Below are 13,577 nucleotides of genomic sequence, written 5' to 3' on the forward strand. Positions count from 1 at the left end.
AACAACAAAACACATGTTGTCTTTCAGAGCTTGTGACTTTCACACCGAAGGTAGGGAATACTCTTTTCTTCCCAACCCCACACCAAGAAGTCTCAAAATGGAGGGTCAGCCATTTGTGTTACATCATTTGGCTGTTTTCTGCAAAGTCAGGGCCCATGAGTTTGTTAACTGGTCTGGTGGGTAGTCGATCCACTGCAGAACATTGTCCAGACAGTTTGGACAGCTCCTCTGTGCCGTGCGTTGGGCCAGGGAGGCCGAAGGGGGGGGGCGGTTGATTGTCAGGGATTGCACAACTGTGAGGGGGAGGAATGTGCATGCCCCTGGGACCCAGAAATATTTCAGCTGCATAGAGAGAGAGAGTTGAGATGGGATAGAGAAAAACGGGGGAAACCAAGTAGAAAACAGGGACGTTCTTCTCTCGTTAGACTGCTTTGCTGTGTTGTTTTCCAATGGTTTTCCAAGGCTGTTGTGGCTTTAAATGAATAGGAGCGTATTAAACAGTTCAGAGCATTTCCCAAATGTCATACTTTGGTTAAAAAACAAAAAACTTTCAGAAAGGTCTTGGTCAGAGAGATCGGTATAGTTGGGCTAGCTTGTCGCAGTGAGTGGCCAGTAGTAGTTCAGTTGTAGAGGAGAAAATGTAAAACAGGGACAGATTATGAATGAAACTTTGACCCCTGCTAATCTTGCTCTGTGTGACTGAGGTCATGTAAATATTGCTGTGAACTCACTGACTAAAATGATTGGACCGCAAGCAGCTTGTTGACTCGGAGTGCTGTACTTTCAACTTGTGTGTTTAAAGGGAGGATGTTCACCTATCATAAAACATTAATACAAAGATCAAGAGTAACTGTTAGAGTATGTGGACTGTTTGGAATTTTTAGCAAAGTAATTATGATCAAATATTCTGCCAATAAAGAGATAAAGTTATCCAACCCTATTGAATGTTACTTTGTATGGGTGAACATCCACCCCGAAGAATACATATACATGAGGATCAGTTAATGACAGCCCGATTCAGACTACATGTTGTAAGGTGTGTGTGCAGGGGGGGGGGGATGTTCTCAGACCTTGCGGGGGCCCTGCAAAACTGCTGTACACCACTGTGTGTGTATGTGTGTGTCACAGGAAGTTGGTGGCATCTTAATTCGTGGTAATGGCTGGAGAGTAATTAGTGGAATGGTATCAAATACATCAAACACATGTGTTGGATGCCATTCCATTTGCCCCATTCCAGCCATTATTATGAGCCATTCTCCCCTTAGCAGCTTCCACTGTTGTGTGTGTGTGTGACAGAGAGGGAGAGAGAAAGAGAGAGAGATTCAATGCATGACAATGTCCCCAAGCCACTAAACATCTGTTTTGAGTTGTAGAAAAACAATCATATTTAGCTTGCAATACATCATTTCTCTCTCTGTGGAATCTCTATCTTTAACTTTCATGTGTTTGTGGTTTTTATATTGTCAAGTCATATCCTCTTGGAGAAGACAATATCATTTAAATCAGGACTATTATCAGGACTACTGAATTCTTCTCAGGTTTAAAGTTATCTCCAACAATTCAATAAACAGCCATATGAGAGATGTGGCATGAGTAAGTCTAGAGGACCGGGAATGAGATGATTGATTTTCTGAATGGCTAAAAAAAAATATACTCTCTCTCCCATTCTCCCTGTGTGCTGGATCAGATATAGGATTAGTTAATATTGTAAAGGAAGATATGGGAGTGTCGTACATGAATTATTTGTGTACGGAAGTCAGTGAAGCCAGTAAGTTAGGCATTTGTTGCATTTTATATAAAATACATCAAATGCAATACAAGTATGCTATTTACTAGTTTGGAGAGAGAACTGAGTGTATTTGTGTGGTGAAGGCATAACTGACATGATATTGTGAAAATTGTTTTTATCTATAATTGCCAGACATGGATACATCTGTTCTCCTGCAAGAGTTGGGGTCAATTCCAGGAAATTGATTAAAATGCAATGAATTTTTTAAAATTAAACGAATTTGCTGGAAGTTTTTTTTCTCCAGTTCTTGCAAGTTGCATCTCATTTCATGTCCTAAATTGCCTTTACCTATTTAAAAAAAAAGGGTATGGGTATATTGCAGTTAAAGGGGCAATCAGCAGTTGAAACAGTAACAAAGCGTTTTCCCAACCCCTGTTTTGGTCCAAAGCTGATGGATGAGGCTGGAGAAATGTTACCACTAAAATTCATAGACAGAGCTATAGATGCAAGGACTGACCATCCGTGAGATCAAAATCACACACTGAGCATACCCAAAATTTGGAACACGTTCCTAATATTGAGTTGCACCCTCCTTTTGCCCTCAGAACAGCCTTAATTTATCAGGGCATGGACTCTATAAGGTGTCAAAAGCGTTCCACATGGATGCTGGCCCATGTTGACTTCAATGCTTCCCACAGTTGTGTCAAGTTGGCTTGATGTCCTTTGGGTCGTGGACCGTCTTTGATACACATAGGAAACTGTTGAGTGTGAAAAACCCAGAAGCGTTGCAGATCTCGACACAAACTGGTGTGCCTTTCAAGGAGCGGGACTCTTATAAGAAATCCCGCTATGCCCTCCGACGAACCATCAAACAGGGAAAGCGTCAATACAGGATTAAGATCGAATCGTACAACACCAGCTCCGACGCTTGTTGGATGTGGTAGGGCTTGCAAACTATTACAGACTACAAAGGGAATCGTAGCCAAGAGCTGCCCAGTGACACAAGCCTACCAGATGAGCTAAATTACTTCTATGCTCGCTACGAGGCAAGTAACACTGAAACATGCATGAGAGCATCAGCTGTTCCGGACTACTGTGTGATCACACTCTCCGCAGCCGAAGTGAGTAAGACATGTCAACATTCACAAGGGCGCAGGGCCAGACGGAATACCAGGACGTGTACTCCGAGCATGCGCTGACCAACTGTCAAGTGTCTTCACTGATATTTTCAACCTCTCATTTTCTGAGTCTGTAATACCAACATGTTTCAAGCAGACCATCATAGTCCCTGTGCATAAGAACGCTAAGGTAACATGCCTAAATGACTACCGACCCGTAGCACTCACATCTGTAGCCATGAAATGCTTTGAAGGGGGCTGGTCATGGCTTACATCAAGACCATTATCCTAGAGACCCTAGACCCACTCCAATTTGCATACCGCCCTAACAGATCCACAGATGATGCAATCTCTATTGCATTCCACACGGCCCTTTCCCACCTGGACAAAAGGAACACCTATGTGAGAATGCTATTCCTTGACAACAGCTCAGCGTTCAACACCATAGTGCCCTCAAAGCTCATCACTAAGCTAAGAACCCTGGGACTAAACACTTCCCCCTGCAACTGGATCCTGGACTTCCTGACGGGCCGCCCCCAGGTGGTAAGGGTAGGTAACAACACATCTTCCACGCTGATCCTCAACACACGGGCCCCTCAGGGGTGTGTGTTCAGTCCACTCCTGTACTCCCTGATCACTCATGATTGTACGGCCAGGCAAGACTCCAACACATCATTAATTTTGCAGTCATGAAAAAGGGCACGACAACACCCATTCCCCCTCAGAAAACTGAAAAGATTTGACATGGGTCCTGAGATCCTCAATAGGCTATACAGCTGCACCATTGAGAGCATCCTGACTGGTTGCATCCCTGCCTGGTATGGTAACTCCTCGGCCTCCGACCGCAAGGCACTACAGAGGGTAGTGCATACGGCCCAGTACATCACTCGGGCCAGAGGAAGGCCCTAAAAATGTTCAAAGACTCCAGCCACCCTAGTCATAGACTGTTCTCTCTGCTACCGCACGGCAAGCAATACCGGAGCTCCAAGTCTAGGTCCAAGAGGCTTCTAAACAGCCTCTACCCCCAAGCCATAAGACACCTGAACATCTAATAAAATTGATACCTAGACTATTTGCATTGCCCCCCCCCCCCCCCCCCCCCCCCATCTTTTACACTGCTGCTACTCTCTGTTATTATCTATGAATAGTCACTTTAATGATTTTACCTAGATGTAGATATTACCTCAAATACCTTGACACCGGTGCCCCCGCACATTGACTCTGTACCGGTACCCCCTGTATTTAGCCTCACTATTGTTATTTTACTGCTGCTCTTTAATCATTGTTTGCTTTTATTTCTTATTCTTATTTTTTTTTAGGTATTTAAAAAAACAAAAAAAATATATAAACTACATTGTTGGTTAGGGGCTTGTAAGTAAGCATTTCACTGTAAGGTCTACTACACCTGTTGTATTTGGCGCATGTGACAAATACAATTTGCCTGGCACCTACTACCTTACCCCGTTCAAAGGCACTTAAATATTTTCCCCCTCTGAATGGCACACATACACAATCCAAGTCTCAACTGTCTCAAGGCTTAAATATCCGTCTTTAGCCTGTGTACCCCCCCTCATCTACACTGATTGAAGTGGATTTAACAAGTGACATCGATTAGGGATCATAGCTTTTACCTGGATGTGTCAAGGAAAGAGCAGGTGTTCTTAATGTTTTGTATACTCAGTGTAATTTGACCATGTTTTGAGTTAGTGTTTGTTTACAATTAATTTGTTTACAAACATTGTAGTAAAACAAGCTTATATGTTGCGTTCTGATGGGGTATGACAGTTAAACTAAGTTCATGAGGCATTTATAAGCTATATTCTTCAAGAATTCATGGGTGTGTCATTCATTTGTGTCCAAAAACTGATGTCGCTATTGCAGATTGCCCCTTTAAATTGAAGTGTATAATTAATACAGCAAAATAAAATAAAACGAAGTATGATGAATAACATGAACTATTAGGAGAATAAAAGCAATTATGTTATTTAGAAACAGAATGTCTGTGTGTGTTGTAATTGTGTCCAAGCGCCACTGGGCGAGACTACGCTGTGGTAGGCTACAGCTCCCTCTCTCTATTCTCCGAATAGGACAGAGGAGGAGAGAGGCTGTATTCTGGAGAAGGGCCGGGCCGCCATTATTGGGAAGCTGTAAAAAATACACTTACACACTGTCATACATTTGGACAGTCTGGGAAGTGATACTCATAGGAAACACAACATTGAGGGTTGCTATTATTAAATGAGCACTGAGCATCACCTAACACGGCATATTCTGTGTACGCGTATGGGCAGACGTGTATATTGGACACAACAAAGGAAATAACAATTGGTCAAAACAACGTGGTGAACCAAGAGGCAAACACAACGACTCAAGCCTTTCTAACGTCCCCTCTTTCCCAACGCGAACATTCAGCGGACAAGAAACTGAAGTTCTACTGCATTTTCCCGAGATAATTTAGATAATTGTGCAAAGGAAAGAGGAGGAACTCAAAATGCAGATGGTACCGAAAACTTAATACGCTACTTGTGAAAATTGAGACTTGATTTCAGGGGAAAGAAATATACCAAGTGTCTAAAAGGGAAATATATAGATTTATATGACTGTTAGAGGAGTAGAATTTCCCCTCTTTCCTAATCATATTCTCGAGACGTTGGGATTGCTGTTTTTGCGAGTTGCGACGGAGGACATTGGAGAGAAAGGAGTGAACGAGAGAAGAGGGAGGAATGCTATGGTATGTACCACTTCATTTTGCCAATGTTTTATTTGGCTAAACGGGTTTAAAAATGAAAACAATTGACTTTAACTGATTATGATGGTGTGGCAATGAAAACAATTGTCCGTATAACAGTTATTTCCCAAGGTTAAATAGGTAGTTAGGAGTGAAGTGGGGGGGTAATAAAAAAGTGAATCTCGTTCAGACAAAAAAAAATGTGCAGCAAACGGGTCTGCAATCTTTCTGTGTGGAATGGGGTTTGTCAGGCCAGGGCCAAGCTCTTCTGAGAGATTTTCCCCTCTTGCACAAAACCAAAAATCTCATCTTAATTCATGTGCCCAAATAAAACGAATGTCGTTCTGCAATAGATGGTTGTCAAAAGGTGATTTATCTGTGTCAATTACGTTCCAATTATGTCCCATCGTTTTCCCTTCATTTGTTCACAGTTACATGTGAATGGACAGAAGGGAGCATTCATGGACTAAAATGTGTGGATCAATTTGGAAATATAAGGTCCCCATGCCATGCGCAAGCCCTATGTTATGGGCAGAAAACGTGACGAATAACAAATCAAATCCTGTCTTTTTGTTGGCTAAATTACATCACCCAACGATCTGCTGTCATTTTCCCTCGATTCAAGGATCATTTTGGACTAGTGGTCAGTCGAGGCCCGATGTCATAAGATAGCTCTGGACGCATAACATTCGTTAATTACTGCGTAATAAGTTATTGGCTAGACTACCCTATAGATATTTCGACATTTTATTTCTATTCCGGTCTTGTTTCAAAGATGAATGCAAATAGGTACATAGTATCCCACTAGTTGGGACAGCTGGAGTGCAAGCCATGTTTTTAATCCGTCAACATGTTTTGACATTTGTTTCCTACAGAAACTAAACCCGTTTCGGGAGGAAGTTTTTATAGCCTTACACATCGAAATGTTATGCCCTTTAAAAAAAGAATAATCTAGTCTACAATTCCCAAATCTACGAAGTTGCATGTCTCGATTTCTTCAGTTTCTGTTTTCAGTGAACACGAATTTTGAACTTCAAAATGGAATGCTCATATAGTCTGCGCACCATATCGATCATTGTTTCAGTGACGCGAGTTGCAACATTGTGTATCTAAGTGCCTTACAGAAGCAAATGTTGCGTCCAATAATGTAACTACACAAATAGGATGACGTTGCCATTTAATATAAAGGCATTAATTTGTGCTTGCACTCACACGAGAAACGCTTTTGCTGAGATTGCAAGTCCGCATTGTGGCCACTCCTATGTTAGAGTGCATGTGGTATCGTGGGATACGCTATCCAAGATCTCTCAACGTGCAGAGTTCAGTGTATTTGTGACGGTTTCCTCTACTGTTATAAAGGTTCTCTGACATGTTGACAAACAGACACGGTTTGCTTGCCGTCCCTGTTCTCCACTCTGTCAATTGTCACTGTTGATTTTCAGTCTGCCAGTTATCAAGTTCGAGACGGTCTTGTAGGTAGACACACTTCTAGTTTTACGACTTTTGGTGAATTGTAGGCTATTGGCGCCGATAGATTTTCTGTCGTTTTGTAACCAATCTCTTTGCCTTTTAGAGGTTTGAGTCAAGCCTGACTGTTTTGTAGTTCTTCGGCCGTGTTTGTTATTAGGGGATTTCATTCGTTTCGTTTCAATGAATAGTCAGATGGTTATGTAACATTATACAGGCCTGCACGTTTGAGGAATTTGGTGACCACGGATAATTGAGTTGAAATGAGTCCACGTTCCTCAGCTAAGGTCACGCAGTCAAAAGTTTATCAAACCATGACGTGTGATATATATATATATATATATATATATATATGTTGATCAGTGGAGGCTGGTGGGAGGAGCTGTAGGAGGAGGGCTCACTGTAATGACTGGAATTTATCAAACATGTGGAAACCACGTTTGACATTGTTCCAATAATTCCATTCCAGCCATTACAATGAACCTGTCCTCCTATAGCTCCTCCCACCAGCCTCCTCTACAGCCTACATATTCCTGTTCGTACAGCCATTCTATGTCTATTGGAGTACTGTATTAGTCATCTCGTTATTATGCGGCTTCAGATGAATCAGCAAGTATGACAACACCATTATGGAGTTGTTGGTTTGGGTGTCAAGGGCTGGACTTTCCTAACATGACCCACCCCACACGCACAGCCTTGGCCTACACTTACACCGTAGCCTCTCTCCTTCCTAGCGCTTCCAGGCCGTTTGACTAATGAAATAGTAGGCCCCCTTGTCTCTCAGCCCTGCTTCTGCAGATAGTAGGCTCTAACTAGACGACCTACCACCCAGGGTCTGCGATATGAAGCGCCTGCTAAGAAAGGAATGCAGGAAGGGTTTGGCCTGCTCTGCTCTGTGCTGGGGGCCCTGAGAGGAGCCAGAGCAGGAATAATAATTGTCATATTTTATTTAAAAAAATGTTATAGGGCTTTTAATTACAAACAAGAACCTCCGTCTCAATCTCAATGTATTCTTTGAATACAAAAATGGATGGAGGGAGGGAGAGATTGAGCTCTGTGTGGAGAGGAGCAGAGAGGGTGTTTAGGTTTGATTTGAGGGGGATTAGGTTTTATTTGAGGAGGAGAAAGTTACACAAAGGTCAAAGAGGAAGTTGTTACGAGAATTATGTTCTCAATGTTCACAAACCAATTCAATCAAACTACTCAGTCTGCTCGATCAGGATTTGTAAGATACTGATTGAAATGAAGCAGACAGAGGCACCAGCTAAAATAGTCAATAAGGTTTATTCACGGGAGCGTTCTAAAGTCAAGAATAAAAAAGAATACATTTTATACTGGCTTCTCTCCCGAGAACATAATTCTTGTAACAGAAGTACAGTGCCTTCAGAAAATATTCACACCCCTTAACTTTTCCCACATTTTGTCGTGTTACAGCCTGTTACAGCCTAAATTTATAATGGATAAAAAATGTGTCACTGGCTTACACAAAATACCCCATAATGTCAAAGTGGAATTATGAGTTAATAAGGATTCAACCACTTTGTCATGGCAAGCCTAAATAAATTCAGGAGTAAAAATTTTCTTAACAAGTCACATAATAAGTTGCATGGACTCACTCTTTGTGCAATAATAGTGTTTAGTGTGATATTTGAATGACGACCTCATCTCTGTACCCCACACAATTATCTGTAAGGTCCTTCCGTCGAGCAGTGAATTTCAAACACATATTCAACCAAAAAAAACAGGGAGGTTTTCCAATGACTCGCAAAGAAGGGCACCTATTGGTAGATGGGTAAAAAAAAAAAAGGAGACATTAAATATCCCTTTGAGCACGATGAAGTTATTAATTACACTCTGGATGGTGTATCAATACACCCAGTCACTACGAAGATACAGGCGTTCTTTCTAACTCAGTTGCTGAAGAGGAAGGAAACCTCTCAGGGATTTCACCATAATGCCAATGGTGACTTTAAAACAGTTAGAGTTTAATACAGTTGAAGTTGGAAGTTTACATACACTTAGGTTGTAGTCATTAAAACTAGTTTTTCAACCACTCCACACATTTCTTGTTAACGAACTATAGTTTTAACAAGTCAGTTAGGACATCTACTTTGTGCTTGACACAAGTCATTTTTCCAACAATTGTTTACTGACAGATTATTCAGATTATTCAAATTATATATATAATTCACTGTATCACAATTCCAGTGGGTCAGAAGTTTACATACACTAAGTTGACTATGCCTTTAAACAGCTTGGAAAATTCCAGAAAATGATGTCATGGCTTTAGAAGCTTATGATAGGCTAATTGACATCATGTGAGTCAAAAAATGATGTCATGGCTTTAGAAGCTTATGATAGGCTAATTGACATCATGTGAGTCAATAGGAGGTGTACCTGTAGATGTATTTCAAGGCCTACCTTCAAACTCAGTGCCTCTGCTTGACATCATGGGAAAATCAAAATAAATCAGCCAAGACCTCAGAAAAAAAGTTGTAAACCTCCACAAGTCTTGTTCATCCATGGGATCAATTTCCAAATGCCTGAAGGCATCACGTTCATCTGTACAAATAATAGTATGCAAGTAAAATGAGTCCTATATCAACATAACCTGAAAGGCCGCTCAGCAAGGAAGAAGCCACTGCTCCAAAACCAACATAAAAAGGCCAGACTACGGTTTGCACCTGCACATGGGGACAAAGATCGTACTTGTTGGATAAATGTCCTCTGGTCCGATGAACAAACAAAAATAGAACTGTTTGGCCATAATGACCATCGTTATGTTTGGAGGAAAAAGACGGAGGCTTGCAAGCCAAAGAACACCATCCCAACCGTGAAGCACGGGGGTGGCAGCATCATGTTGTGGAGGTGCTTTGCTGCAGGAGGGACTGGTGTACTTCACAAAATAGATGGCATCATGAGGTAGGAAAATTATGTGGATATATTGACGCAACATCTCAAGGCATCAGGAAGTAAAAGCTTGGTCGCAAATGGGTCTTCCAAATGGACAATGACCCCAAGCATACTTCCAAAGTTGTGGCAAAATGGCTTAAGGACAACAAAGTCAAGGTGTTGGAGTGGCCATCACAAAGCCCAGATCTCAATCCTATAGAAAATTTGTGGGCAGAACTGAAAAAGCATGTGCGAGCAAGGAGGCTTACAAACCTGACTCAGTTACAGCAGCTTTGTCAGGAGGAATGGGCCAATATTCACCCAACTTACTGTTGGAAGCTTGTGGAAGGCTACCTGAAATATTTGACCCAAGTTAAACAATTTAAAGGCAATGGTACCAAATACTAATTGAGTGTATGTAAACTTTTGACCTCCTAGGAATGTGATGAAAGAAATAAAAGCTGAAATAAATCATTCTCTACTACTATTCTGACATTTCACATTCTTAAAATAAAGTGGTGATCTAACTGACCTAAGACAGGGACTTTTTACCAGGATTAAATGTCAGGAATTGTGAAAAACTGAGTTTAAATGTATTTGTCTAAGGTGTATGTAAACTTTCGACTTCAACTGTAGCTGTGATAGGAGAACACTGAGGATAGATCAACAATATTGTCTTTACTCCACAATATTAAACTAATTGATAGTGATAAGCCTGTACAGAATAAACGTGCATCCAGGTTGCAACAAGGCACTAAAAATGTGGCAAAGCAATTCACTTTTTTGTCCTGAATACAAAGTGTTATGTTTGGGGCATATCCAATACAACACTTTTTAAAAATGTATTTGACCTTTATTTAACTAGGCAAGTCAGTTAAGAACAAATTTTATTTACAATGGCGGACTACCCCAGCCGAATCCTGACAACGCTCGGCCAATTGTGGGACTCCCAATCACGGCCAGTTGTGATACAGCATGGAATCAAACCAGGGTCTGTAGTGATGCCTCTAGTAATGAGATGCAGTGCCTTAGGCCACTGCGCCACTCGGGAGCCCTTACTGAGTACCACTCACCATATGTTCAAGCATAGTGGTGGCTGCGTCATGGTATGAGTATGCTTGTCATCGGCAAGGACTAGGGAGTTTTTTAGGATAAAAAATAAACAGAATAGAGCTGAGCACAGGTAAGATCCTAGAGGGAAACAGTTTAGACTTAAATCTACATGAACATCTATGGCAAGACTTGAAAATGGTTGTCTAGCAATGATGGTTGTCTAGCAACCAATTTGACAGAGCTAGAAGATAAAAAAAAAAAAGAATAATGGGTAAGTATTTTACAATCCAGCTCTTAGAAGCTCTTAGAAAAAGACCCTAAAAGACTCGTAATTGTAATCGTTGCGAACGGTAATTCTGACATGTATTGACTCAGGGGTGGGAATACTTATGTAAATGACATATTTGTGTATTTCATTGTCAATACATTTGCAAAAAATTTCTTTAAACATGTTTTCACTTTTGTTATTATTGAGGGTGTTTCGTGTCGATGGCTGAGAAAAAGCTGAGGTGAATGAATACTCTCTGAAGGCACTGTAGCAGTCTCTCCATACCGGATCATTGGTTTTTGCCAGAGATGTATGTGTAGATTTCGCTTTCTCTTGAAGCAAATACAAGAACCTGTTCCAGATAGAGTAAAGGTGGAGTCATTTTCTGGTATGTTGGTCTGTGATTGTCTGCTATATGAGAAAATGGATGACTGAATATTTCCTTGATCTCAATCAAGTTCATAGAAAATACTTTTCTCAATGGACACTGCACAAACCCATGTATCAGACTCATGCAATTGCCACCAATGGCATGGAGCGGCTATATATTACTACTCTAAACACTTTACCGGTATTTAAATTCTACAAAATCCTTATTATAAAACATTTGTTTTTTGTATTTTACCCGCTTTTTCTCGTCAATTTCTGATCTTGTCTCATCGCTGCAACTCCACAACGGGCTCGGGAAAGGCGAAGGTGGAGTCATGCGTCCTTCGAAACATGACCCACCTATCCGCGCTCCTTAACACTTGCCAGCTTAACCTGGATTGGGAGTCCCTACTCGACTGGTGACCGGGGTCAGCCCACAGGCACCCGGCACGCCACAAGGAGTCGCTGGAGTACGATGAGTCATGTAAAGCCCCACTGGCCAAATCCTCCCCTAACCCGGGCGATACTAGGCCAATTGTGCGCCACTCGGGAGGCCCCTACATTCTACATTTGATCCATTTATCGATCAACTCTTCTCAGTAAGGGTCAGAAGCTATATTACTCCGGTGAATTCAATGGCACTCTTTTTGTTAGTTGCTCTTCCACTGAACCGATCACAAGCCCACTTTTAGTTTGTCGCTCAGCTAGCCTGCCTCTCCGCTCCCAGGTAATGTATTAGCAGTCAGGACCTCCTGGTCTCAGCCTGATTGGGCCCTTTGCAGCACAGTCACACCTCACCAGGAAGCCTCATCCCCCACTAATAGCTGTGCCATTTGCTCGAGCAGCAGGCCCTCCGCTCCGCTGTACCCGCTCACCCTTGCTCCTCCCTGGGCCACAGGTTGTGCAGCGAGTCCCTGGTCTGCCACCTCATCCACACACAGCGGAGGGCCCAGGACATGTCATAGACACCAAGTCCGGGACATACTGATTTGGGTCGATACAGTGATTATTTGGGGGGGGGGGGTGGGGTTTGGATGTGAGACCTCACACGTTTCAGGGGAGAGGAGCATCAGAGGTCTTCAACTTCTCTAGGAGCAAGAGTACCACTCCACATCTCATCATCATCCTTATTAGCAGGTCCTGTTTATTAGCATGACAGCAAGGAGTCATCATGCCAGGAGCAAGCCCATGTAATGCTTTGTAGGTTAGCAGTAAAACCTTGAAATCAGCCCTTGCCTTAACAGGAAGCCAGTGTATGGAGGCTAGCACTGGAGTAATATGATCATTTTTTTTTGGTTCTAGTCAGGATTCTAGCATCCGTATTTAGCACTAACTGAAGTTTATTTAGTGCTTTATCCGGGTAGCCGGAAAGTAGAGGCCTATACTATAAAGGCTGTAAATAATGAGGTCCACTAGTTCTGAAACCTAATTTCCCCATCTACTAGCCCTCACAGCCATGCACATCCAGTTCTGTTGGTTCTAACAATGACAAATCAATGGGGTCTAACATCTATTGCCCAGCCTTCGGTATAGACTAACATTAATTAGCTGAATTGTGGGCTGAACACTATCAGCAGAATCAATGCACACACTTAATGTATTGTAAAACCCTTAACTCTATCCAACAGTAGCCATGCGACATCTCATTAAGTGATGATGAGGACACAGACTCTAGTTCTTCAAACCACTTCAAACCGCTACTGAATGAAATAGTAGATTTTCACCTGTTCATTCACAGATCTCACATTGCTGCCAGCCAGCCACAGAGCGGGAGCTGTTAAATCGGCCCTGTGTCTTACTAGGAAAGGTGATGTTGAAAAGTTTGATTGAAAGTGGAAGCCTGTGTTTGATAGAGAAAGGAGCTAATTATAGGCAGCAGCTTTAGAATTTGTTGGCCAGATTACAGTGGCTTGCTTCTGAATGACTGCCTTGTTTGAGACACGAGTATAAGGC

The 13,577-nt window shown here is 42.0% G+C and overlaps 1 protein-coding gene across 1 annotated transcript in view; it reads left to right on the forward strand.

Moving 5' to 3' along the window:
• The first annotated feature begins 4,921 nt into the window (after positions 1 to 4,921).
• Positions 4,922 to 13,577, forward strand: part of arhgap35a (Rho GTPase activating protein 35a) — an 84,275-nt gene continuing 75,619 nt past the window's right edge. Inside the window, exon 1 of the mRNA XM_031790469.1 lies at positions 4,922 to 5,578. The gene's annotated coding sequence lies outside the window, so the exon portion shown is untranslated. The remainder of the gene's footprint in view (positions 5,579 to 13,577) is intronic.

Source organism: Oncorhynchus kisutch, linkage group LG15 (genome assembly GCF_002021735.2).
Source record: "Oncorhynchus kisutch isolate 150728-3 linkage group LG15, Okis_V2, whole genome shotgun sequence".
Lineage (NCBI taxonomy): Eukaryota > Metazoa > Chordata > Actinopteri > Salmoniformes > Salmonidae > Oncorhynchus > Oncorhynchus kisutch.